Source organism: Sphaerodactylus townsendi, linkage group LG13 (genome assembly GCF_021028975.2).
Source record: "Sphaerodactylus townsendi isolate TG3544 linkage group LG13, MPM_Stown_v2.3, whole genome shotgun sequence".
In the NCBI taxonomy this organism is placed as follows: domain Eukaryota; kingdom Metazoa; phylum Chordata; class Lepidosauria; order Squamata; family Sphaerodactylidae; genus Sphaerodactylus; species Sphaerodactylus townsendi.
In genome coordinates this window covers 7501502-7527709 of record NC_059437.1, presented here as the reverse complement: position 1 = coordinate 7527709, position 26208 = coordinate 7501502, and positions in this window count along the sequence as shown.

Genomic DNA, 26208 nt, shown 5'->3' with positions numbered 1-26208 from the left:
AATTGGGGAAAGATAAAAGAAATTTCACTGGTGCTCATTAACCTGATCTATAAACCCAGATATACGTATCCATTTTGCTTACAGTAGTGCTGGGGTAGAAAAACAACATCAGAGGCACTAACAGTTGCCAGTAGTATTCACAGGCCCAGTTACTGTCTATTGCCATAATTTAAAATGGTGATACTACTGTGATAATGGGGGAATTACACACACACACAAACATGTGGACAGGAATGAGCCAGTAGACATCATTTATTTGAGCAGCAGTGGTGTAGGAGGTTAAGAGCTCATGTATCTAATCTGGAGGAACCAGGTTTGATTCCCCGCTCTGCCGCCTGAGCTGTGGAGGCTTATCTGGGGAATTCAGATTCGCCTGTACACTCCCACACACGCCAGCTGGGTGACCATGGGCTAGTCACAGCTTCTCGGAGCTCTCTCAGCTCCACCTACCTCACAGGGTGTTTGTTGTGAGCAGGAAAGGGAAAGGAGATTGTAAGCCCCTCTGAGTCTCCTGCAGGAGAGAAAGGGGGATATAAATCCAAATTCTTCTTCTTCCTCTTCTTCTTCTTCCTCTTCTTCTTCTTCCTCTTTTTCTTCCTCTTCCTCTTCCTCCTCTTCTTCCTCTTCTTCTATTTGAATATCCAGCAGACTTTGTTTGGTTTTGTTTGGCAGTCTCTCCCTAAGAATCTTTGACCACCCTCTTTGTTTGTGTGTCCCTGGGTTTTATTTAATTTGTCTTGTTTTGACGGTTCTCAGTCTTGGTGGTGGTAGAAAGGGCCAATATGTCACAGATGACTTATGGCCACCCACTAGGAATTTCAACGCTTCACTACTAGAATAATGGCCCCATTCAAAGGGTGGGGAATCTGCTCGTGGAAGCGGTGCACGGCCATGCCAGGGAATTCGCCCTCCCCAGGACACTTGTCCTGTTGGAGGGGCAATTATGCCAGTATGCTGCCACAGCGGCCCTCCCCAGTGCTGGGATGTGGTGCTGGATACCACACCTGCATCCCAGGGCCCCTGTTGGCCCTGCTGTTAGTCATCTCCCTCCCAGCTTTTGCTGGCATAATGTTGGAGGTCTCAGCCTTGGACTAACACTGCCATTCACCCCAATGGTGGCTTCTCAGTGGTGGGGAGGTTTTTTTAACTGTTCCAGCCTCCCCAGACCACCAGGAAGTCTCCATGGGAGTGGTGGAGTTATTCTGCATTGGTGCCACAGCCTGCTGCCACTGAGTTTGGATGGGGCTGCCCCTATCTTATGCACAATAGGCTTGGAAAGGTTTTTAAACCATTGGTTCTCCGCAAACCTTGACGCAGGGAAGCTAAGGACCAAGAGATCAGTTCTGACAGGAAACACTCTAAGTTCGCCAAAACTTTCTTTCAGTGGCTCCCCCTTTCCAGATTTTTTTATCATCTCAAGAGGGACTCCCCTTCCTATTAGACATTATTGGTGCATTTTAACTGCTGTTGTTTTGGTTTTTAACGATTGTTTTATGTTGTTTTTAACACACTATGTGTTTATCTTTTTAACATCTTGCAAGCTGCTTTGAACATCAAAACGAAACCCTAATATCAATGTTTTCATTCAGTACATTAAATAAATGTCGTCAAACTCTGCAGGGAGGAAATGAGTGTGGTGCGCAAGATCTGAAACTTTCTTCCCACTAACTTGAAATCTGCAGAGGTTTCTACTAAAACACAAATTGTCATGTTGGTTTGGGCTGAAAGAGCAAGTGGTTTTTAATCTGTGCATTAAGAGTTTTTAAAACTCAACACTCTGTCAGACCAGCACAAAATGCAGAAAAGTGTGTGTGGGGGGGGGGGCGGGCGGGGCGGGCGAAGAGAAACTTCAAAAGAAAGAAAGGGAGAGGAAGCAGATGTTATGAATTATTTAAATTATTGGAAAGGAAAAATCATTGATGATGAAAAATGGAGGGGACAGATGGCTCTCGAGTTAGTTTAAAAAATAGCATATACGTCATCGGCTTCCATACCTTTCATATTCTGCAAGCTGCGTATGGTAAACATGATCAGTTGATGCTTACAAAGGTACTATAATAGAATAATTAGTCCACCATAACTAGTCTGACATAAAGCAATGATGAGTTTTCAACCCTTCTTTTAAAGATATGTGCTCCATACTGACTATTTCTGTGATCATTTTAATACGTGATTTCTTTAAAAATTCAATTGATTTGTCAATACAACAAGTGATGAATGGCCATTAGGAGGAAAGGACCTGTCTCAATGCTATACTCAGCACTGCATGTTTTGCAGGAGATCCACGGTTCAATTCCCAGAACCTCCAGTTTCAAGAATTTCTCATCCGTGCAGTTTTGACCCTTCTCCCTTCTGGGAACGAAGCCTATGGCTGTTCATGCCCTTTTGGCCTGCTTTGCATTGAGCATACATTTCCTTTGGGTTGGATTCTCTGAAATGCACACATTTTCCTTGCTCAGATCAGAGAATCACCATGCCTCAGATCAGAGAATCTCCACAGTTTCCGAAAGATCTGAAAGTGTGACTTTTCGTCTTGCTGTGCAGGAAAAGCGAAGGGAGACAGCATGTGTTTGGCTAGTACTGGGTTTTCCTACTTTTCCTCACCTTTCCCCACCCAACCAACAACAGTTTCCCCCACTCTTTGGGGCAGCAATTTAGAGCGACTGGAAGAGCTTCCTTTTTTATTTTAATACTGGTCCATTCTGCCCAGCACAAATAAAATATCCTGAGGACCTGAAAAAGCATGTCTTGGGGTGGGTAATTCACTGTCAGCTTGTCAGCCGTCAAAGACCAGCAACACAGCTGTATCCACAAATTTTATACAGCAAATTACAGTCAATGATCAAACAAAATTTATACACACTCTCAAACCTTGTAATTCCTAGTGTAATTCGTAATATCTAAATCCAGTCTAAAATCAACACTGAGGCCCAAATTGCTCACTCTGGACCCATACATACTGCACTTAGCTGCTGTTACATCCGAACTCATAACTTAGCGTTAAAATAAATCCAATCCATAACTTAGCATTAAAATAAATCCGATCTATAACTTAGCGTTAAAATTAATCCATTCCATAACTTAGGGTTAAAATGAGTCACTCTAGTTAAAATTATTCATATATGCGTGGGCTTGCCTACTTATTGTCTTTCGGCCTATCTTGCACTCCCATTTAATTCAATCTTAGATTAAAATAATAATAGCAATGTAATATACACAATTAATAACACTGGTGGTTTCATATATTCATATATCTGTATCTCTAATACAATATCAGTTGCCTGCTCGCTGGTCTGCGTTTCTTTATGACAAATGTACAAAATTTGGCAACCAATCTAGACCAGTTTGGATTTTTGTCTTCCAGGAGCTTCCTTATACATACATTTTCTGGATAGAGGGTAAGAATTCCACACAGTCTTTTTTTTTTTACCAAGATGTCCTCAGGATACTTTATTTTAGCTCAAAGAACTTTTTTTAAAAAAACACTTTGAAGTGCACCTTTTCCCCTTAATAATGCTAGATCTAAGATGGCCCATAAAAAAGGCAGCAGAGAGCAACATCATAGAGAACTTTATTTCAAAATGTTCAAAGCAAAAGGTTAGTTTGGATGGCTACTGGCTGTCACTCATTCTTTTCCTCCTCTTTCATTCCAAGCTCATATACGCTTCTCCCCTTCTCCATTTTATTCTCACCAACAACTCTATGGGCAGGGGAGGTTGAAAGATTGTGACTGGCCCAAAGTCACCCATTCAGCTGCACAGCTGGGTGGCAATTTGGTCCCCGGCCTCCCCAGTCCCGGTCCTCTGCAAATTAGCCGTTTGCGCCACAAGGATCGCCCACGAAAACTATTTGAAAAGCAATCCTCGTAAGGATTTGTTTGGTTTTTGCGGTGCGAGGCTGGCTGAATCCCCAAAGCCAGGATCAAAAAGCCAAGCACATCTGTTTGTTCCTGAACGTGTTGTGCTGAGTAACAACAAAATAATTCCGCAAGACTGCAAGCCAGCCTGTTTCCCAATTTAACAAGCCAATGAATCTCAGCGCCGTTCAGGATGCTCCGGACAGACACAAGCTCAACCCGGTTATTGTTGCAAGTTACATGTGCAGTGGAAAACAGCAACAGTGGATGACCTTTCCTTTTTCGTTGAAAAGCCAAGCCTTGACAATCGTTCAAAAAAATCGGAAGACGCTTTGGGCGGCTGGACGGTTAGCCCCGTTTGAAGCTCCAGTTTTCTGCTGAAGATTACCTGCAGAGTTCAAGAACAGGAACTGCCCCTTGTAAACGCATACAGGGAGCCAGGAAAGGTATGCCAAAGGGACGTATCAGTCTATAAAGTTGTCTTCTACCAAGTCTGAACACTGGTCTATTATTTATTCTGACTGGCAGTGACTCTTCAGGATTTTAGATGGAGAAAAGTCCTTTTGCAACACCCATGACCCTCTAACGCAGTGGTTCTCCACCTTCCTAATGCCCTGACCCTTTAATACAGTTCCTCGTGTTGTGGTGACCCCCAACCCTAACATTTATCCATTTTACAGATGGAGAACACTGATGCAGAGAGTCTTAGGCGACCCCTGGGAAAGGGTCGTTCGACCCCCAAAGGGGTCGCAACCCACAGGTTGAGAACCACTGCTCTAATGGAGATGCTAGGGGTTGGATCCAGCAAGAATATTCGTTCATATTCTCACCTAGTTCTGCTGAGACCGCCGTCCCTGTCTCATGTGACTTCAGTCCATGCCAGTTTCACGATCCTTACAGTTTTGCCTCTCTTTTTTTTGGCTGAAGGAGATCTTTTTCTTCCATTTTTATAAGTGGGAAAGCTGGCTGGATCCATCTTCAGAGAATTTCTCCAGAAATTTCTTCTTGCACAGCAGATGTCTTGCTGAGGAGCCACGATCCCCACCCCCCAAAGTAGCTAAGTTGGGGGGAGGGGGGTGGGCTTTATGCAGAAACAAACTCCTCACAGTAAGAAACAGTCTTTTACTCTCATGCTGTTCCAAATGTTGACTCCATTTTATTTTAATAATAATGTTCCAAATGTTGACTCCATTTTATTTTAATAACTGTTATGAATCTACTACAGAAAAAGCAGAAAATGGGAGCAAACTTTGATCATCACCTCATGGAGAATGAAGTTGAAGGCTAGAAAAATGAACAAGCTGACTAGATTTGAACCCAGTTGCACCTTAGAGACCAACAAGATTTTAGAGGCGTGGGGTTTTGAGAGTCAAAGATACCTGATGAAGGAAGCTTTGACTTTTGAAAGCTTATACCTTAAAACAGTGGTTCTCAACCTCCCTAATGCCGCAACCCTTTAATACAGTTCCTCATGTTGTGGTGACCCCCGACCCTGACAGTTATCCATTTGACAGATGGAGAGCACTGATGCAGAGAGTCTTAGACGACCCCTGTGAAAGGGTTGTTTGACCCCCAAAGGGGTCCCGACCCCCAGGTAGAGAACCACTGCCTTAAAACACTTGTGATTCTCTAAGGTGCCACTGGACTCTCATCTAACTGCCACTGGACTCTCATATCAGCATGGGCACCCTGTGAAACAAACAAACTGATTTACCTCAGGACTGAGGCTGACATTCAGACATCCATAAGATGGTTTGAGATTTGGAGACACGGGCATATTACAGGTAAGGTCAGTGGCGTAGGAGGTTAAGAGCTCGTGTATCTAATCTGGAGGAACCGGGTTTGATTCCCAGCTCTGCCGCCTGAGCTGTGGAGGCTAATCTGGGGAATTCAGATTAGCCTGTGCACTCCCACACATGCCAGTGGGGTGACCTTGGGCTAGTCACAGCTTCTCGGAGCTCTCTCAGCCCCACCTACCTCACAGGGTGTTTGTTGTGAGGGGGGAAGGGCAAGGAGATTATCAGCCCCTTTGAGTCTCCTGCAGGAGAGAAAGGGGGGATATAAATCCAAACTCTTCTTCTTCTTCTTCTTCTTCTTCTTCTTCGGACTGAGGCTGACATTCAGACTTCCATAAGATGGTTTGAGATTTGGAGACACGGGCATATTACAGGTAAGGTCAGTAAATTCATAATCACGATAGCATGAACAAAACAAAGGTCAGAGAGATCACCTAGGAAAGGCAATAGCTGCACAAGGTAGCCCGGACTGGGAAACAAGGATGGGGTACTAAGGAAAGAATGATCTGTCAACATCTGCATATGATATAGGAAACGTTTTGAGCTTTCAGGCACATTTGGAATTCTGACACGGCACGGTGGGCCCAGCACAAAATGGCTGCCACAAAGTGGCAGGTGCAGGAAGCAGAGCCAGTAAAAGAATAAAGAAGGATGCCATGGTTTTACTTTAGTAACACAGAGCAGAGTCTCATGCTGTGGTGGCAACAGCTGCCAAAGCAACGTTTTTAAAAATTCACAGTCAAATCTCCAATGGATAACCAGAAGCCAGGTGCTGGGCAAAAGCCCTGCCTGACCCCACCCACTTTCTAAAAATGTTTGGCAGGCACCTGAAAACGTGTTGGTGAGCACCTTATTGTTCACCTCAGGGACTCATGCGATACAGTTTTGCTGTGCAATCTTAAGTACAGTTACATCCTTTTAAGCTCATTGAAATCCACTCTGTTTAGGATTTCATGGAAAATATCACTCATACATAGTGGAAGATGCCCACGTTCTTTGAAGAGTGTTTGTCTCTTCTGCACCTCAGAAAACCATGAAAAATATATCTAAGAGAATCAGTGGGGTGCCCTCAAACACCAATATCATGTCTGCCTTGCATGGTAAATGTTCTTTGACAGGAAACAATGGAAATGAGGATACTCTTTGAACATTTACCCCAAAACACTTTCCCTGTTGGCCCCTGACAAAATCTTGTAGGTTACCAGTAATCAACAGTAGGACTAATCAGATTCCTAAATATCCTTTCCTTATTGGTCTGAAATTGTCACATTTCTTTTCCCAATTTCAGTTAAGCTAAAATAATTTCTAAAATGAATTCTAATTGAACATGCAGGTTGCTACAGCTATCTGTTCCTTCAGTTCATGCACAATCTATGCATAATGATAAAACACTCCTCCCCCCAAAACACCCCCCCCCCAATCCTGATAAGAACATGTATAAGAATGTATGAAGATTTTGTTTTCTGGTTTGCCAATGGTCTGGAAGAACATGCACACAGAACAGAAATAATCTTCATATAAATATATCACAAGATCTTTCTTTTTTCTTTTCTTTTTGCATATATATCTGCAACAGATGTGGGAAAAGATGCAAAGGAACAGAAGGGTTCGGAACCTGCTCATACACAACACTCTCTACAAAATTTGGATTTTATAAATGAAGCAGAAAAACAGATGTTGCCCTGTGTCTCAGTACCACTTCAGAAACTAGGCCAGATAATTCTAAACTCCAGAATCCAGGAAGGATCACAGAGGTATCCTGAGACAACAGTCGCTGTGTTTCTCATAGTGAACATCTGACAAGCGAGACGGCAATGATAGTTGGTTCTTTTTAAAAACATTACATTTAATCAATGTGCCCTTTAGAAATTATTAACCAACAATAATATAACAATAAATATGACATCAAGCTATTGTCGAAGGCTTTCACGGCCGGATTCAACTGGTTGTTGACATCAAGCTCTTTCTTCCGTACATTACTAAGGGCACTTTCGCACATCCAGAATAATGCTTTTTTCAATCCACTTTCCAGTGACATGGGTATAAATTTTTATGGGGTGGGTTGGGGGCTGGGGCTCAGGGGGCAGGGCCACACTCCCACCCACCCCTGGGGGCATGGACACACCTCCCCAAGGCCCGCTCCCTCAGCTGTGCCCCTATCAGCCCCCACCTGAAGATGGAATCTATGTATTCTTTTAATGTTTTAACTATTTGTATCTTAACTTGAGGGTTGTTTTATAATTAATGTTTTAGAATTATGTATGTAAGCAGCCCTCAACCTGGCTTTGGCTGGGGAGACCAGGGTACTAAATCTAATAGTCCTAAATCTAAGGAGCAGCAGTGGCATAGGAGGTTAAGAGCTCGTCTATCTAATCTGGAAGAACCGGGTTTGATTCCCAGCTCTGCCGCCTGAGCTGTGGAGGCTTATCTGGGGAATTCAGATTAGCCTGTGCACTCCCACACACGCCAGCTGGGTGACCTTGGGTGACAGCTTCTCAGAGCTCTCTCAGCCCCACACCTCACAGGGTGTTTGTTGTGAGGGGGGAAGGGCAAGGGGATTGTAAGCCCCTCTGAGTCTCCTGCAGGAGAGAAAGGGGGGATATAAATCCAAACTCCTCCTCTTCCTCCTCCTCCTCTTCTAATAAAATAACTGTGCCATCCAAAAGGAGGGGCTGAAGCCGCAGTGGTGAGCAGCAGAAAGGTTGCGCTGGCATCTGTACCATGTAGAGTGTCATGGATTCTGGTCCCAAGGGACTTACCCCAGCATCCAGCTGCCGCAGCATCAAAACCCAAAAGCTGGGCCCTGTGTCAGCTGGATGCCACCACAAATGCCTGCATTGGCATTCCAGGGGGCGTTCCAGGGGTGTTCCTGAAGGCGGAGCTGACTTCAGTTGACTCCCGATTCACTGTTGGCCCAGGAATACCCCCTCCCAGTGGCACAGACTCAAGCATGCAAAAACCACACCCCACCTGCCCCAAAACATCCCCACCACATCCCCGCCATGGCGCGTGCCCAGTGTGTCCCGCACCCCTTGTCCCCTTGGCGCTACGCTACTGCCCCTGATCACCACTCTACTCCTCCCCCTTGGATTGGGCTATAAGTACCCTTAAATCATGTCTAATATTTGCTGCTGTATCTTCCAATATGTGCAATGATTGTTCCAGTATTTGCCAAATAAAGACTACACGTTGAAGAGAAAGCTACCATTTGTATGTCCTTATATATCTATAGGGCGAGCTTTTGTTTTTAGTCTGTGTTAGACCTTATTTAATAATATGCCGTACTGAAATGCAGTAAATCTCCCCCAGCTCACTATCATATCTTGGCACAAGGTAAGAGTGATGATACTCCCGCAGAATGACTGAAATCTGATATGTCTCAAACATCAATATTGATCAACAAGTCAACAAATGTTACTTGGAACTGGCGGCCTCTGTGGTAACAATTTATCTGTTTAATCCCTGTTACTCCTTTGGCACTCTCCATCTGATAAGATTTGACACTGCCAAGTCAGCGGCAAAGCACAGTTATGTCTTCCTAGAGGCCAGTTACTTTATAATGAGTTTAGCGGAAGGTACCTATGCAATACATTGTAACTGACAGCCGCTCAAGGGAGAATCTAAGTGTTCAAAATTAGCAATTGAGGGATGTTCCGTCTCATCCTCTTGAAGAAGAAGAACAGATTTCTTTCTATAATACAAGCCATTTAACATACGGATAAGTCACAGCAAGGGGGGGAAAAAACCCCACAAGCCTTTTGTTGCTATAGGCTTTCCCCTCTATTTTGGTTCGACCTCCCAAAGAAAAGACACACAGCAGATGAAAATGCAGACAGGTTTGCTACCTCACTTGAAGAGTCATTCCTTTTTGACAGATTGCAGGAGTTTATCTTCTTGACTGGGGGAGGCAACATGAATTTTAAGAAAGACCCTGAAATTAAAATCTGTTAATATCACTAATGGGAGGGAAGGTGGCATAGTATAGCCCCATGGTGGCGAACCTTTGGCACTCCAGATGTTATGGACTACAATTCCCATCAGCCCCTGCCAGCATGGCCAATTGGCCATGCTGGAAGGGGCTGATGGGAATTGTAGTCCATAACATCTGGAGTGCCAAAAGTTCGCCACCACTGGTATAGCCTGATCTTGTCACATCTCGGAAGCGAAGAAGGATCAGTGCTTGGAAGGGAGACCACCAAAGAAGAATCTGCGGAGGAAGGCAATGGCAAACCACCTCAGCCTCTCACTTGCCTTGAAAGCCCTTTACTGGGTTTACCATAGGTCAGCTGTGACTTCATGGGGGGAAAAATCATGAACCTTTCCTACCAGTTCTCTTTGCCTTCGGCAGCCCCTGTGCTAGCTGAAAAATTGCCCCTCGCAGAACAGCAGGGTATCAGCCCAAGAGAATCTTACAGAGGCTTTTCTTCTTGACTGGGGGGAAGAATTAGGACTAATAAAAGGAAACACTTCTTCACACAACGTGTGATTGGTGTTTGGAATATGCTGCCACAGGAGGTGGGGATGGCCACTAACCTGGATAGCTTTAAAAGGGGCTTGGATAGATTTATGGAGGAGAAGTCGATCTCTGGCTACCACTGTTGATCCTCTTTGATCTGAGATTGCAAATGCCTTAACAGACCAGGTGCTTGGGAGCAACAGCCGCAGAAGGCCCTTGCTTTCAAATCCTGCATGTGAGCTCCCAATGGCACCTGGTGGGCCACTGCAAGTAGCAGAGAGCTGGACTAGATGGACTCTGGTCTGATCCAGCTGGCTTGTTCTTATGTTCTAATCATTTGTCCTGTTGCTAGCCCACTCAACCCAATTCCTAAAGAGCCCTATGTGTACCTTCAAAACCTAGATGTTCTGGATTTGTGCCGAAAGAAGCAAAATTGCTGCAGCAAGCTCTACTTCCCCACATCTATTGTCATAGATGCATGACCGGCCTGCACATGGGAACTTTTACGCACAAACCAGAGCCCGCTGTTTTCCAGTGTGCCAGACTGCACACAGCTACGTATGAGTGCATGAGCACTTTAGAGGCCAGAACGATTTTCAGGGTTTTGAGAGTTAAAGCTCTTTTTGTCAGATGACTGCAGACAACCTCCTGTCCAGAGGACAGGGGTAGTGTGATTGTGGTACTTTTGAAAGTCTACATAGTCTGAGGTATGAAGTCCTCTGAAAGATATAGAAGAAGAAGAGTTTGGATTTATATCCCCCCTTTCTCTCCTGTAGGAGACTCAAAGGGGCTTACAATCTCCTTGCCCGCCCCCCTCACAACAAACACCCTGTGAGGTAGGCGGGGCTGAGAGAGCTCCGAAGAACTGTGACTAGCCCAAGGTCACCCAGCTGGCATGTGTGGGAGTGTACAGGCTAATCTGAATTCCCCAGATAAGCCTCCACAGCTCAGGCGGCAGAGCGGGGAATCAAACCTGGTTCCTCCAGATCAGAGTGCATTTGCTCTTAGCCACTCTCTTAGACACTACGCCACTGCTGCTCCCTTTCATTTTTGTCAATTGGCATTGCAGAAAGGTTAAACAGGGACTAAAGTGATAGGAAAACATATGTGTGTATTAAGGCAAGCCATTTTATGATGTGTGCTGTAATAAGCATTAGAGAGATGTAAGATTTAAGCAAGACACTAGCCCTTGCAAGAAGCTGTAAATTCACCGATGTACCTAAGGTTAAAAGAATGGAAAAAGAACCCAAAAGAGATAACGGCGAAAAACAGGCTTGGTTGATATAGCAACTAAAATCCTGGTATGGGGCAAGGTGACATAAAGAGTATGCCCAAATATAGAAAGCAAAGGTGAGCTATGGGAGGGGGGAAAGATTAAGAGCATGACAGATAGTCTATACCAGTGATGGTGAACCTTTTCGAGGCCAAGTGCCCAAACTGCAACCCAAAACCCACTTATTTATCGCGAAGTGCCAACATGGCAATTTAAACTGAATACTGAGGTTTTAATTTAGAAAAAAACTGTTGGCTCCAAGGCACACATTACTTGGGAGTAAGCTTGGTGGTAATTGGTGGCTTTAAAGCAACCATGCAACACTTCGAATGGGTGAATCATGAAGCTAGGAGGGTTTAGAAGCAAGCCCCATTGCCAGCAACCGAGCTTACTCCCAGGTAAAGGATTGCACTTTAGTTCTTCCCATGAAAATCAGTGGGGTTTAACAGCATTTAACAGGGTTACCTACACGTCGTACCCAGCGGCCCAGGCCAGCCTACATGTGTGGGGGAGGCAATTTTCCGCCCCCCACATGATGAACTCTGTGCCCGCGTGCCCACAGAGAGGGCTCTGAGTGCCACCTCTGGCACCCATGCCATAGGTTCGCCACCACTGGTCTATACATCTTCACAGTCCAACCAATGAATAATGTTGGAAGCGTTGCTTGGGAGGGTTTAATGGAAAGGGTATAAGTAATGTTTGCAAACAATAGAGCTTTGAGACTCCTCCCTATAGCTGCACAGGAGATCTCCCAGAAGTTTTGAATAAAACTTTGACACTGAGAAATTTCACGGAACTGGTTTATTTAAACTTGGCAGAGCTTTTGCTCTGTCCTTATCAAAAGCGTTCAGTGTTATGTTCTATTTGCGACCTTTCCGAAATAATGAATGTTATACTGTTTTTATGCCCTGTGTGTTTTACAGGAGCAGCAGTGGCGTAGGAGGTTAAGAGCTCGTGTATCTAATCTGGAGGAACCGGGTTTGATTCCCTGCTCTGCCGCCTGAGCTGTGGAGGCTTATCTGGGGAATTCAGATTAGCCTGTACACTCCCACACATGCCAGCTGGGTGACCTTGGGCTAGTCCCAGCTTTTCAGAGCTCTCTCAGCCTGTAAAGAAATAAGTAATTCCCTCAATTGAGCTGTAGGCCTTCCTTCTACTGCAGGCCAGATCAACTGAGGAGGGTGGAGCTCTTGCAGTTGGTAATAAGTAAGCAAGCTTACCAACTACACATGGTAGTTGGTAAGCTGTACACAAGCTTACCAACTACCAAACTTACCCGCCCCATCAAGGCACGCCAGCCAATCAGGGAAGACAGGCGAAGTGAGCTCGCTTGGTAGTGGGGATTGTTAAGAGTTCTGCAAACGGGTGTGTCTGCTGTGTGCTCGCTGCGGTGGGGAGGGAGAAACTCCAATGAAGAGGACACGGTTTCACAACTAACAGGTTTGGATCTGCATGCAAATTTCAAGTAAGGATTTGACCTTTGATGAATGCAAGCAAGAACTTTGCAAAGCAAAGGCAGGATGATTTACAGTTTCAGGTTTCTGACTTTCACTGTGTATATCATAAATTCTCCCCTGCAGGAAAAGTTCCACGAAATAGAATTGTCTGGTCTGGAGGGTGAAAATAACACTGGAGCGCAAGTTTTTACTTGGTGGGAGAGAAGCAAACAGATTGCTGCCCCCCCTTCAGAGAACCAGTACAGTCTGTCTCTTCCTCTTCTTGCTGACCTGATTCCCCACAAGACATAACAATGACAACAGCAGTAACCCAGAGATGTGCTTAGTCAGTCATGCACTAGCAAACTTTCTGCTGTTTTCTGGCTCAAAACAAAAACAGGACCATGACTTAATGGACTTGGAAGCTCTTCTTTAGATCACACTGGTAGTTCCTTAGGAGGAAATTCCAGTGTCCATGATAGCGGAGTCAGAAGTGATTTTATTCCATTTCTGGTCTTGTTTTTAAATAAAGATGGAACTAGGTTTTATTTCTGTGTAAGTTATGTAGGAACAAACTGTACTAGGTAGAAAGTAGGAATTATAGCTATCTTTTGTATTTGTGTCTGCATGGAACCTCCTTGGCTCAAGGCAGGAATCCACCCCTGCTCCACCTGGGCATGTCCCTTTCATTTGCAAAACCCTGAATGGATGTTGACAAAAGGGACCCCGGAAGAAGCACCTCCAGCTGCCTTAATCCCACCAGCAGGAAGATAAGGGTGCTGCCGTCGTTAGGTTTCGTTTCCTGACCCCAAGAACCCAAAAGACTCCTTTGTGTTTTTCCCACCTGTACCTACGTCATCGCCTCGCCCTCCTCCGGCCGCGAAATTCAAGAAGGGACTGCCCATCGGACTCTAATTGGTTCCCATGTGTTTGTAGATGTATGATTGGTTACTATGTATTTTGTGAATGAATGGTTGTAGGCTGTCCTGTATTCCCCCGGACTCCAGGGCGGGAGAAAGTGCATTTAAGCTGTTGTAAAGCTGCTAGGCAGCGCAGTTGCTGTGGTGTGGAGGTGCTGACACGTAGGTCAGCATCTCAATAAAGTCATTTCTATTTTACTATACTCGCTGTGTTGGGTCCTGTTTCTGTTCCTCTGCGCTGCTGAGAGCTGGTTGATCTGGGACAGTAAAAGTTACCCTTATCCAGGCAGCGCAGTAACAGTTCCTTAGGAGGAAATTCCAGTGTCCATACCTACTACTAGCTTTGAAGTTCATGGAGGGGCTTGGATGCAAACAGACTGTGGGACCAGGCATAGCAATCCTACAGTGGCCCCCCTCTCCCCCTGGTTTTCAGCTTGATCTTCCTTAAACAACCCTCATATCCCTTTGTCATCCAAAGGCCCAGCCTGCTTCCGGGCCAGACTCTTGCTGTTGAAATATTCAAACAAATGCTTGATATTTTGGTTTAATGTGCTCCATAATCTGCTCCTCAAATTCTCTTTCTGTTCATTTTAGCATCAACTTACATTTTGCTACAACCTGTGAACTTTTCTGTTCACCTCCTTTGGAGAAACATGCTTTTTAAAAGAAGCCGCTTTGCGATAGAGAAGTGAAAACTCTAATCTGGAGGACTGGGTTTGATTTCCCATTCCTACATATGAGTGCTGGATTCTGATCTGGTGAACCAAATTTGCTTCCCCACTCGTACACATGAAGCCTGCTGTGTGACCTTGAGTCGGTGCTCTCAGGACGCTCTCAGCCCCACCTACCTCACAAGGTATCTGTTGTGGAGAGAGGAAGGGAAGGAGTTTGTATGTTGCTTTGAAACTCCTTACCTTTGAACAAAGTAGGGTATAAATCCAAACTCTTTTCTTTTTTTATGGATTGCTTGTCCCAATTCATTCACCCTGCAGGCATCATTTTAGACTTGGTGGTACCTTTCCTGACTTGCAGTACCTGGGCTTCAATTAGTGTAGTTTAAATAGTGTCCAGGTACTCTGAGGGTTTTGTGTCTCTCATTTCTCCTTTTCAACTTCCTTATGAGTACCCTCTGCTGAAATCAAAAGTGGTTGTTCAGAACTTTGAAGGCCACCTTCCATTACTGCGACTGCTGAATTTAATAGCAGTGTGATGATCCACGGCTTCTATATGATGCAGAGATCTGGGACTAGAACGAACATTTGATCACGGCCCAAGAACCTATACAAAATCTCCTTTTAAAGAGAATTTCAGCTTAGCCTCCCTGCTGCAGCTTTAGCGCAGGCTGAACTTGGATTACCCTCAATCAGACCTCGCACGCATGTCGCCCTATTCAGATTCTGGAGAAAGCAAAGACATCTTTCTATCAGTCTGCTTTTACGGGAAATCACTGTGCTGCTGCACTCCAAGGCCACTCGCGTAGCGGGCTTCAATAGCATTCTCCACCCTAGCCAACAATTCTCAGGGTGACCTGGTCTCAATATACAAAACTGGATCTCTCAGATCAAAGAGACATTGGGACAGAAATATAACTCTCGTTCTACATTTCCTCCCCGATTCAAATTGATTTATTTTAAAGGGATCACACAGCAAAGCTTCTTATCCGTCCAACATTACTTTCCCCCATCTTAGAACAGTTTCAACATCTGTGTAGTTTCAAACGATGCCTTCTGCCATTTTAGCCAGCTGCCGTACAAAACACACCAACCCCTGCCGCTCTATGTATTTGTGGAACCTCGGTCCCAGAACACCTTCCATGTTATGTTTCCTTTTGCTCTTTGTGCGCAAAGGCCAGAAATACAATTCTTGCAGATATTTTATTTGATTCAGATCAGTATGTTTCTTATAGAGTTGCACCAATCCGCCTTGACTTCCACAAGAATACAGGCCAGAGCTGTAGCCAAAGGCTGAACCATTTAATTGTCTGCTGTGAAAGCATTTGTGCAGCAGTGGCCTAGAAGGTTAAGAGCTCATGTATCTAATCTGGAGGGACCGGGTTTGATTCCCAGCTCTGCCGCCTGAGCTGTGGAGGCTTATCTGGGGAATTCAGATTAGCCTGGGCACTCCCACACACGCCAGCTGGGTGACCTTGGGCTAGTCACAGCTTCTCGGAGCTCTCTCAGCCCCACCTACCTCACAGGGCGGAGGCGTTCCTCCCATTGGGCAAAGTGGGCAGTTGCCCTGGGTGCAGCCTTGTGGGGGGGGGGGCATAGGTTCGTTTGTGGGATTTTTTGTATTTTCAGTGTTTTTTTTCATTTTTGGCCTGCAGGGGGCGCAGTTTTTATGCTAGCAGCACCAAAATTTCAGGGATTCTTCAGAAGACTCTCCTGATGATATCACCCAGGTTTGGTGAGGTTTGGTCAAGGGAATCCAAAGTTATGGACTCCCAAAGGGAGTGCCCCCATCCTCCATTGTTTCCAATGGTAGCTAATAGATGAGGACTACACCTTTGAGGGTCCATAACGTTGGACCCCCTGAACCAAACTTCACCAAACCTGGGAGGTATCATCAGTAGGGTCTCACGAAGGTAATCTGAAATTTTGGTGCTGCTATCTTAATAATTGCACCCTTGACAGCAGGCACCCCCTAAATTTCCCCAGATTCTCCTTTTAAATCCACCCCCTTCCTGCCAATGCTTGTTTTCTTTCTTCCTTTTATTCTCTCAATGCCTAATAAAGGTTATTATTATTATTATTATTAAATCCATCCCCTTCGGCATAGATTTAAAGGGAGAATCTGAGGTCCCTGGTTTAAACATTGAAAGTGATGCTGTTTCAGGGTGGGGGAGAATCCACCCCAAAAAGAGCATCACTTTCAATGTCGTTTAAACAGGGGACCCCAGATTCTCCCTTTAAGGTGGATTTAAAAGGAGAATCTGGGCTCCCTAGTTTAAACTCCATTGAAAGTGATGCTCTTTGGGGGTGGATTCCAGCATCACTTGTTTAAACTAGGGAGCCCAGATTCTCCTTTTAAATCCACCTTAAAGGGAGAATCTGGGGTCCCCTGTTTAAATAACACTGAAAGTGATGCTGTTTTCCCCAATTGGGGGGATTGGATACAACACCATAAAATGTTTTCATAGCAGTAATAAAACATTTCGAAAGCATTTTGAAAACGTTTTCAAAAATATTTCTGCTGTGTTCAGATTTGTGAGTTGGGGGATGTTCTATAATGTGATGGTGACTTTGAAACAACCTGGTGGAAAAAAATCATTGTTTGGTTACCATGGGAGAGGTTGGCCGCCCGTGGGGGGGGGGGGGCATCAAACATTTTCAAAAATATTTCTGCTGTGTTCAGATTTGTGAGTTGGGAGATGTTCTATAATGTGATGGTGACTTTGAAACAACCTGGTGGAAAAAAATCATTGTTTGGTTACCGTGGGAGAGGTTGGCCGCCCGTGGGGGGGGGGCATCAAACTCAGGTTTTGCCCAGGGCTCCAGTTTGCCTAGGCACACCCCTGTCACAGGGTGTTTGTTGTGAGGGGGAAGGGCAAGGAGATTGTAAGCTCCTTTGAGTCTCCTGCAGGAGAGAAAGGGGGGATGTAAATCCAAACTCTTCTTCTTCTTCTTAATTGCACTTTTAACATGGTCATGTTCTTCGTCTTGCGACTGTTATGCATGCCCTTGTGGGTTTTAACTGCAATGACCTTTGACCTTGTACAATACATGTTTGCTTGGATCATGGCCGCTGTTCTGTGCAACAACGTCTACAGCTTTCACTAAACTTCAAACCATGCTCCGAACCAAGCACACAGTTGCTACCAGTCTAGCTAACTCTGTGTAAGGGTCTGTTACTCCAGTCAATGATTGAGACTCAGGGATATTTTGAGAGCTTTATTGCACTGTGTCAAGACCTAGACTGCAGAAAGCCGGAGTCAATATATGCAGTCGATATATATCTTCAAACACTCAAGCATGGCCCATTCAGATGTCCCCCCCCCTCCCACTGATTCCCACAATCTATACATATATAAAGCAAACCATGACTTTGTTTGTCACTCCCTAACGCCGAAACGGCTGGACCGATCGCCCCCAAATGTTCACATGACGTTCCTCCCTGTTGCGGGCAGGTAAGCAGACCTTCAAATAGCCAAAAGTCCATACCTGAGGCAGGTAAAACGTCTTTTTCCTGGCGCACCACGCCATGAAGCTGTTTGCGTTTAACTGTCACTCTTAGAATGTTCGTGCAGCCTGTCTATCTGTGGCCTGAGGGCTTGATATGAGCGCTTAGAATGTTCGCGCAGATGGGCAGAGATGAGCATTGAAGACAGTAAATAGGTAACACTGTTAGGTAATACGAGTGGAAGTGAAACACATACACACTTTGCCGTGTGAGACACCAGGTGGGGTTCCCCCCCCTCACACGCAGATAACTTTCATTCTCTGTGCCTCACCCACTGCTACCACATAACACACATACTTTCATACACATCCAGCTCATCCTCACACACCTCACTCTGCCCTCCCTCACATCCAACCACCACTTACCCACTTCCTCACCCATATTCACCACAGCTCTCTCTTACTAAAAGCGAGCTGGAGTTTGCCTTTTCCTTCTAAGAAAATCTGCGGGGTGGGGGCGAACCAACACTACTGGCTCCGCTTCTTTTGCACATGGCCCTTTAAGAACCCAGGGAGCTGGCCTCGATCTGAGTGCCTCACCGCCCTGCCTCTGCTGCCTGACTGGGATAGCCTCCTTGCCCCAGTTCTGCCTCCCCCAAGCCAGGACTGTGCGTGTCAACCAGCCTCATGGACAGCGGGATTCGCACTCTGAACAGTTCCATTGTGGAATGGAAAGGGTTACATTATACTAAAAAAACAAGACAGCACCATATAACGATGTGAATTGAAAAGGGAAAGAGGGATTCCATTTGACCACCCCAAAAGGCTATGCTGCGGATCATTGGACCTGCATGGACATCTGTGTGGGTTGCGGACTGTGATGAGGAGGACAATTGCCACAGCAACGTGTGGCTGGGCCCCACAAGTAGTCTACACAAGAAAGGATAGTGTGAATACAGTAGTGTTATGAGTTAGCCCAAGGCTGTTACAGACATACTCCCTTCCGCAGGAGATGGGAGATGGGGGAAGGTTTGCATATTTCACTAGTTACAAGCAAGCCACAAAGAGACAGAACAGAAGGCCCTCAGGCTGCAGATAGCAAGTACAGGTGTGACCTTGGCTGCAGCCCCGTGATGCCAGCCCCAGCAGAGCCAGGCCTGACACTCCGTGACCAATTGCTCCAATGTGCAATCATTTACGCTGTCTGGAATCCTTGTCTCTACTGCATGACTCAAACACAGATAACTTACGCTGACTCGCTTATGTCAACTGAGCCCATCTAGCTCAGTAATTCCGACTTTAACGGCAACAGCCATCCAAAGTTTTCGAATGGGAAAAATCTCTCCGAGAGCTGCTGCCTGAGATCCTTTGATATGCAGAGACCAGAGAGTCAACCTTCTACTCAAGAAACCAGAGGCAATAGAAATGAAACGTGTATATTCATACTGGCAACGGCTCTTCAGCATCTCGGGGAAAGATCTTTCCCAAGATCCAGTACAAAGCAGAATCAAAGCATGAGCTCCACGGCTGACCCACCGTTTCCCTCCATTTCAAGCTTTTTGGAGCTTTATTTCATAGTGTGAAAAAAAGGAGGACGGCAATGGCAGAGTGGTTTGGCAAGAACTGTTCCAACTTCCTGTTACAGTATTTTCTACACTACCTCCTGTTTCTGGTTAAAGACCACCTGCTTGCTATATTTCCTGCATGGGGCAGTTGTCAAGAGTGACAGATTCTAGTCTGGAGAACCGGGTTTGATTCCCCACCCCTACACATGAGCAGTGAACTCGAATCTGGTGATCTGCGTTTGATTCCCTGCTCCTCTACATGAAGCCTGCTGGGTGACCTTGGGATAGTCACAGTTCTCTCAGAACTCCTTTAGTCCCACTGTAGGCGCATATCAGAAAAACAGATTTTTCCTTTCTCCTTTCTCCAGCCAGGGCCCGGATGGCAGCAGCCAGAAGCTGCTGGGCGAGGGGCCACATCGGCACTCTGACCTAGTCTTATTAGCATTTGGCCTAATGAAATTCATAGTGTCATCAAGAGACCCCTTTTGTTCTAAATCATGCCTTGGAATGCAGGCATCTTAATGATAAAGAGAAAAAACAACTCCTGTCTTTGCCTAGAAACAAGCCCTCCCCGGGCACCAGGATTCTGAGATTCCCCAGAGAAGCGCCAATACTTAGCTCCCTTTGTTTAGTTTAAGTCAGGGCCATAAAGGCACATTCAGGTAAGAAAGCAGAAACATCCAAAGAACAGGATGTCAGTGGTGTGAAATATGCTGAATCGGGTCAAACAAGGAAGCTAAGTCTCTGCATGTTTTGGGAACATTAAGACCATCCCATGGCTATTTCTTGGCATATCGGCTTATTGATGACTTAATTATGACCGAACTGCTGAAATTACACCACCTACCTCATAAGGGGTCTATTGGGAGGTGGAAGGGAAGGTGATTGCCAACTGCTTTGCGACGCCTTAAAGATATAGAGAAAAGTGGGATATAAAACCCAACTCCCCTCCTCCTTCTCCAGCTCCATGGCCATCCTCCCCAAACTTACAGATGTCATGTGGTTATCCTCATACCAAAAAGAGCTTTCTCCCTAGTCCAGCAAAAGGCCAAGGAACAGGGGGGGGGGGATCCAGGAATTGGTGGAATTGAATCACTCCCCCTTTTGGGATTGAGGAAAAGCAAAGCTTTGATCAATTCTCTACTGAAAGCAGATCAGTGGTGGGATTCAGCTGGTTCTCACCAGTTTGCCAGAACCGGTAGCTAAATTTTTGTGTAGTTCGGCAAACCGGCTGAACGAATCCCACCACACCAGGGAAGGGGGAGCGAGGGGGGCTTTCAGAGTCCCGGAGGCTGCTCCAAGGCTCTAAAAGCCCCATCGCCCCCTCTCCCAGGGGAAGGGGAGAGAGGGGGCTTTAAAGCCCCAGAGCAGCTGGGCATGAGCAAGCCTCCCCCTGGGGGCCTCTGGCAGCCGTGGCCCAGCTGGAGCCTGCTCAAGCCTCCCAGCTGTTACCCTAGCCCGGGAAGGCCACCCTGGCAGGCCACACTGCTGGCCTAGGCATGTGGCCCGATATGCAGCCAGCCAGCCCCCTGTGGGGGCATCCAGTGCTAGCCTCCCACCTGGGCCTCCTGGCCAATGTTGCAGAAAGGCATCCCCCCAGGCCCTTGGTGGCAAACCTTTGGCACTCCAGATGTTATGGACCACAATTCCCATCAGCCCCTGCCAGCATGGCCAATTGACCATGATGGCAGTGGCTGATGGGAATTGTAGTCCATAACATCTGGAGTGCCAAAGGTTCGCCACCACTGCCCCAGGCCATGCAGCCGGTTCCCAGGCACACGGCTTGATCCAAGGCCAGCCACCTCCCGCAACTGGCTGGTGAAAGAAGCCCGGCTCCGTTGGTGTCCGGGTGGCTGGCCTGGCGGCATGCGGGCCAACCCCAGCCGCTGCCTTTCCTTGCCTCCCCCCCAGCCCAACATCAAAAAGGGATGCAGTCGTCAGGTAAGTGGGCGGCGGGGGCATGTGGCGGGGGGGCACATGGCAGGGGGATGAACCAGTGGTTAAATCAGTAGAATCCCACCACTGAAGCAGAGGTTAGAGAACCCACACAGATGCAATCTAGTGTTTATGGACATTTAAAGGGTGGCAATTGTTCCGTGTGTAAATTATGTGAGACATATAAAAAGAATGACGTAGCAGACAGAAGGTTTAAAAAGAAACTGTTATATTTTATTCTAGCTGTAATTCCTCCAATGTTATTTATGGGATCTGTTGTCCATGCAATTTATGGTATGTGGGACACTCCAGAAGAAAATTGAAGATCCACATTTTGGAGCACTTATCCCACATCAGGAACGGTGTGGCAGAGGCTCCTGTGGTGACACACTTTCTAGAAGAGCAAGATCTTCTGGAATCCTTGAAATTCCTGGTGCTAGAGACAGTTGCCAACTCAGGAAGTCTGATATCAGTGAAACAAAGACGGTTACAAAGAGCATCTTTCTATACTTTTAAGTTGGACTGCATCACACCAAGAGGATTAAATCAGGCTTTGGACTTTTCATCTTTGGACTTTTCCTGTTTAATGCACAGCTGTTGATCATCAAGGATAGCCTGGGGCATTTAAGTGTGAAGTGATTGCTATGTCAGTTTCCTCTTTTTGAAAATGCAGGCCGGACATGAGAGTCAAGAGGTCCTATGCCCATGGTGGCAAACCTTTGGCACTCCAGATGTTATGGACTACAATTCCCATCATCCCCTGCCAGAATGGCCAATTGGCCATGCTGACAGGGGCTGATGGGAATTGTAGTCCATAACATCTGGAGTGACAAAGGTTCGCCACCACTGTCCTATGCTGTTGTGGTAGGTATGGTTTTATATACCAGCACCATGTAAAACATGAAATGTATATTACCGCTGTGTCTTAACCTACTGCATCTGTGTATGGTTCTCCAGTTGCACACTGGCAGATAGGAAGGCGCTCCAAAGGCTGATCACTACTGCACAGAGGATTATCGGCTGCCCTCTGCCCTCCTTGGAAGAACTCTATAATTCCCGAAGCCTAAAGAAAGCCCAAAATATTCTGAGAGACCCGTCTCAACCAGCACACTCTCTGTTTGAACTGTTACCATCTGGCAGACGATACAGGTCTATCAAAACTAGGACAAAGACGCTTAGAGACAGCTTCTACTCTAGAGTTGTGGCTATGCTAAACTCCATGGCTTCGTGTTGATGTGTTTGGGGCTGTGTAGGGATGGGTGGAGGAAGGGGAAAGTGAGGATGGGGGATGAGTCTGAAATTGTGTGCATCGAGGAATGCTGCTGTAAATTTCGTTGTGCGTGCACAATGACAATAAGATGCTTATGCTTATTAATTACAGTATTATTCATTTGTTGGGTCACTGTTTACTTTTCTAGGAGGGGTGACCAAGAGAATAATTGAGAAGTCTTTTGATGAGAGCATCTTAAGAACTGTCTATGTGGTAAGTGCGTGCTTCCCTTTAAGAAAGGCAAAAGGACAATGGAAACGATGCATGTTGTAACAATTGTATAATTGCACATATACTTTGGCCAAGCTGAAGTGTGAATCATGAGGTCAAGCCCAACCTGAGGGTGTTGACTAGAGTAGAGGTTCCATTAAACATATGAGTTGGAAAGTGCTGTATTCCACTCATTCATAAAGGCTCCCAAGCTCATTCACAATGAGAAGAGACCAGAAACTTTTACAAAATGGTACCATTCTCTATGACTTCTAAAGTCATTTTACATAGATTAGCAAATTAACTTATCTGGAGACATTTCTATAGGTTTGCCTATATTGTAGTAGCTAAGGTGAAGAAGAAGAGTTTGGATTTATACCCTGCCTTTCTGTCTGTAAAGAGACTCAAAAGGGGCTTACAAATGCCTTTCCCTTCTTCTCCCCACAATAGACATCCTATGAAGTAGGTGGAGTTGAGATAGCTCAGAGGGAACATAAGAACAAGCCAGCTGGATCAGACCAGAGTCCATCTAGTCAAGCTCTCTGCTACTCGCAGTGGCCCCCAGGTGCCTTTGGGAGCTCACATGAAGGATGTGAAAGCAAGGGCCTTCTGCAGCTGTTGCTCCCGAGCACCTGGTCTGCTAAGGCATTTGCAATCTCAGATCAAAGAGGATCAAGATTGGTAGCCATAAATCGACTTCTCCTCCATAAATCTGCCCAAGCCCCTTTTAAAGCTATCCAGTTTAGTGGCCATCACCACCTCCTGTGGCAGCGTATTCCAAACACCAATCACACGTTGCGTGAAGAAGTGTTTCCTTTGATTAGTCCTAATTCTTCCCCCCAGCATTTTCAATGAATGCCCCCTGGTTCTAGTATTGTGAGAAAGAGAGAAAAATGTCTCTCTGTCAACATTTTTGACCCCATGCATAATTTTATAGACTTCAATCATATCCCCCCTCAGACGTCTCCTCTCCAAACTAAAGAGTCCCAAACTCTGCAGCCTCTCCTCATAAGAAAGGTGCTCCAGTCTCTCAATCATCCTCGTTGCCCTTCTCTGCCCTTTTTCTATCTCTTCAATATCCTTTTTGAGATGTGGCGACCAGAACTGAACACAGTACTCCAAGTGCGGTTGCACCACTGCTTTAGCCCAACTAGCCCAAGGTCACTCGGCAGGAATGTAGGAGTGGGGAAACAAATCTAGTTCGCCACCTATGTGGAGGAGTGGGGAATCAAACCCAGTTCTCCAGGTTAGAGTCTACCCCTCTTAACCACAATACCATGATGGCTCTCGGACTAGAATCTGGGAGAAGGTGTCAAACTAGGATCTGGGAGCAGCAGGTTTGAATCCTTGCTCGGCCTCTGGGTGACCCTGGGCCAGTTTAACCTACCTCATAGGGTTGTTGTAAAAATGGAGGCGAGGAGAAGAATATAAGCCACTTTGGGTCCCCATTGGGGAGAAAGGCTGTGAATTAATGACGTAAATAAATGTCCTTTCAATGACATTTGAAATAAGCTGCAAGAAGAGTCAGACTCAGCGAACGTCGAGGGGAAAAATTCCCACCCCCAAGATGTGCACGTTCACAAGCAGATTTCTCAATAGATTTAAGTAAATACCCACATTAGTGAACACCTTCAATCAGGTTTTTTTAAAAAAAATAAATAAATAGAAGGATCTAAGAGAAAATATGCAACCTTCCGGTTATTTGCCTGAATCAAATGTTCCATTAGCCTTTGAAAAATCATCCCTGGCAGCTTGCAGAGCATAAACCTCAGCACAATGCTGTTTTCATTTCCTTGCACCCGCCTCTTTGGTTTTTGGCTAAACAAATGATGATGTGCTGACACCAAGGTTTGCTTGAAGACAGGTGCAAAAGCTCTAGAGGCTCCAGCTAGGCTCCCGTAACAGTAAGTGAATCCTTCATCGCCGTTGCACTTCCGCTTCAAACATAGACAAGAATAGATCCAGCAGAACAAAAGACTCCTTTTGTTCTATCTTGGCTTTTATCCTAGCATGCAGCCTGCGACCAAGTGACAAAGCCATCCCTCCGCAAAAAGCCCATAATTAGCCGTTTTAAGATACAACGTCCCCATCTTTTGTTTCCAGCGGGAAAGAGGTTCTCTAAAGCTGTGGTCTTCAACTGATAGGTCGGGACCCTCAGGTGGGTCTGGGATCCCCAACGGCTATGCCAGAAGTCTCCAGAGAGTCAGAGGCTTTTTGGCTCCCTCTTTGTAAGGTCCTCTTGCTACTGTGCATGCACAAAGAGCAGGCCAGTGCTCCGGAATCTCTTTGTGTGCTGGTAAGAAAGGTCACTCGGTGATTGCAGAGGATTCCTGCATGGTTCTGCCCTTTGACTCGTTTCTCACAATGATGACGAAAAAGTCCAGTGCACTTTAAAGACTCACAAAAGTTGTTCCAGAATAAACTTTTGAAAGTCAAATGCGCAGAGGGTAACATCCACAACGATAATTTGTCGTTACGAGCAATAGACAAGCAGGTGTGGGAAAAGGTTACAACAAATCCGACATTAAATATCAGAATATTCAGAAGTCAGTAGAGATATATTTTAATCTTCCAGCACATACTGTTGATGATCTAAAGCAGTGGTTCTTTAATGCCACGACCCTTTAATACAGTTCCTCATGTTGTGGTGACCCCCAACCCTAACATTTATCCATTTTACAGATGGAGAACACTGATGCAGAGAGTCTTAGGCGACCCCTGTGAAAGGGTCGTTCGACCCCCAAAGGGGTCCCGATCTTTAGGTTGAGAACCACTGATTTAAAGGTTACTGTTGTCCTACTGAAAACTTCAAAGGTAGAATCCAAATTGAAAGTGTTGAATTAGGATTCATCAAGAGGTTCAATATGATCCCTCCCTCATGCTTAAACAAAGAGTTAGGTTTCTTCATTCACTATAGGCATAATCACTCAACAGGACAACCCTTTATAGGTGTGAATTAGTTCTGCCTGCCATGTTTCATACTGCACCTTCTTTGATTTTTATAATGATTATTTTATTATTATCCTACTCTGCTCATCTTATATGGTTAGGAGTGGTCCTCACCCACTTTTTACGGGTGGATTTATCTTTGATTGGATTTTGTCTGAGTGGATATTGTTTCAGACTTGCCACTAATTGGTTGCTTTAAATATAAATAACTGTTATGGATACTGCAACGGACTAAAATAGCTACTCCTTATGATCTTCTTCCTGGCACTTGATTACTATTTCCTTGCCATAACTCTCTCGGTCCACTGTCCACTGGTATGGCCTTGACATCAATGAGGTCATCACTCTGGCATTCTTCTGCCTGTCATAGGTCTCTGATGTCACATGACCTCCTGCCATGTGTTTGTAGCTTGGCAGGTTTCAT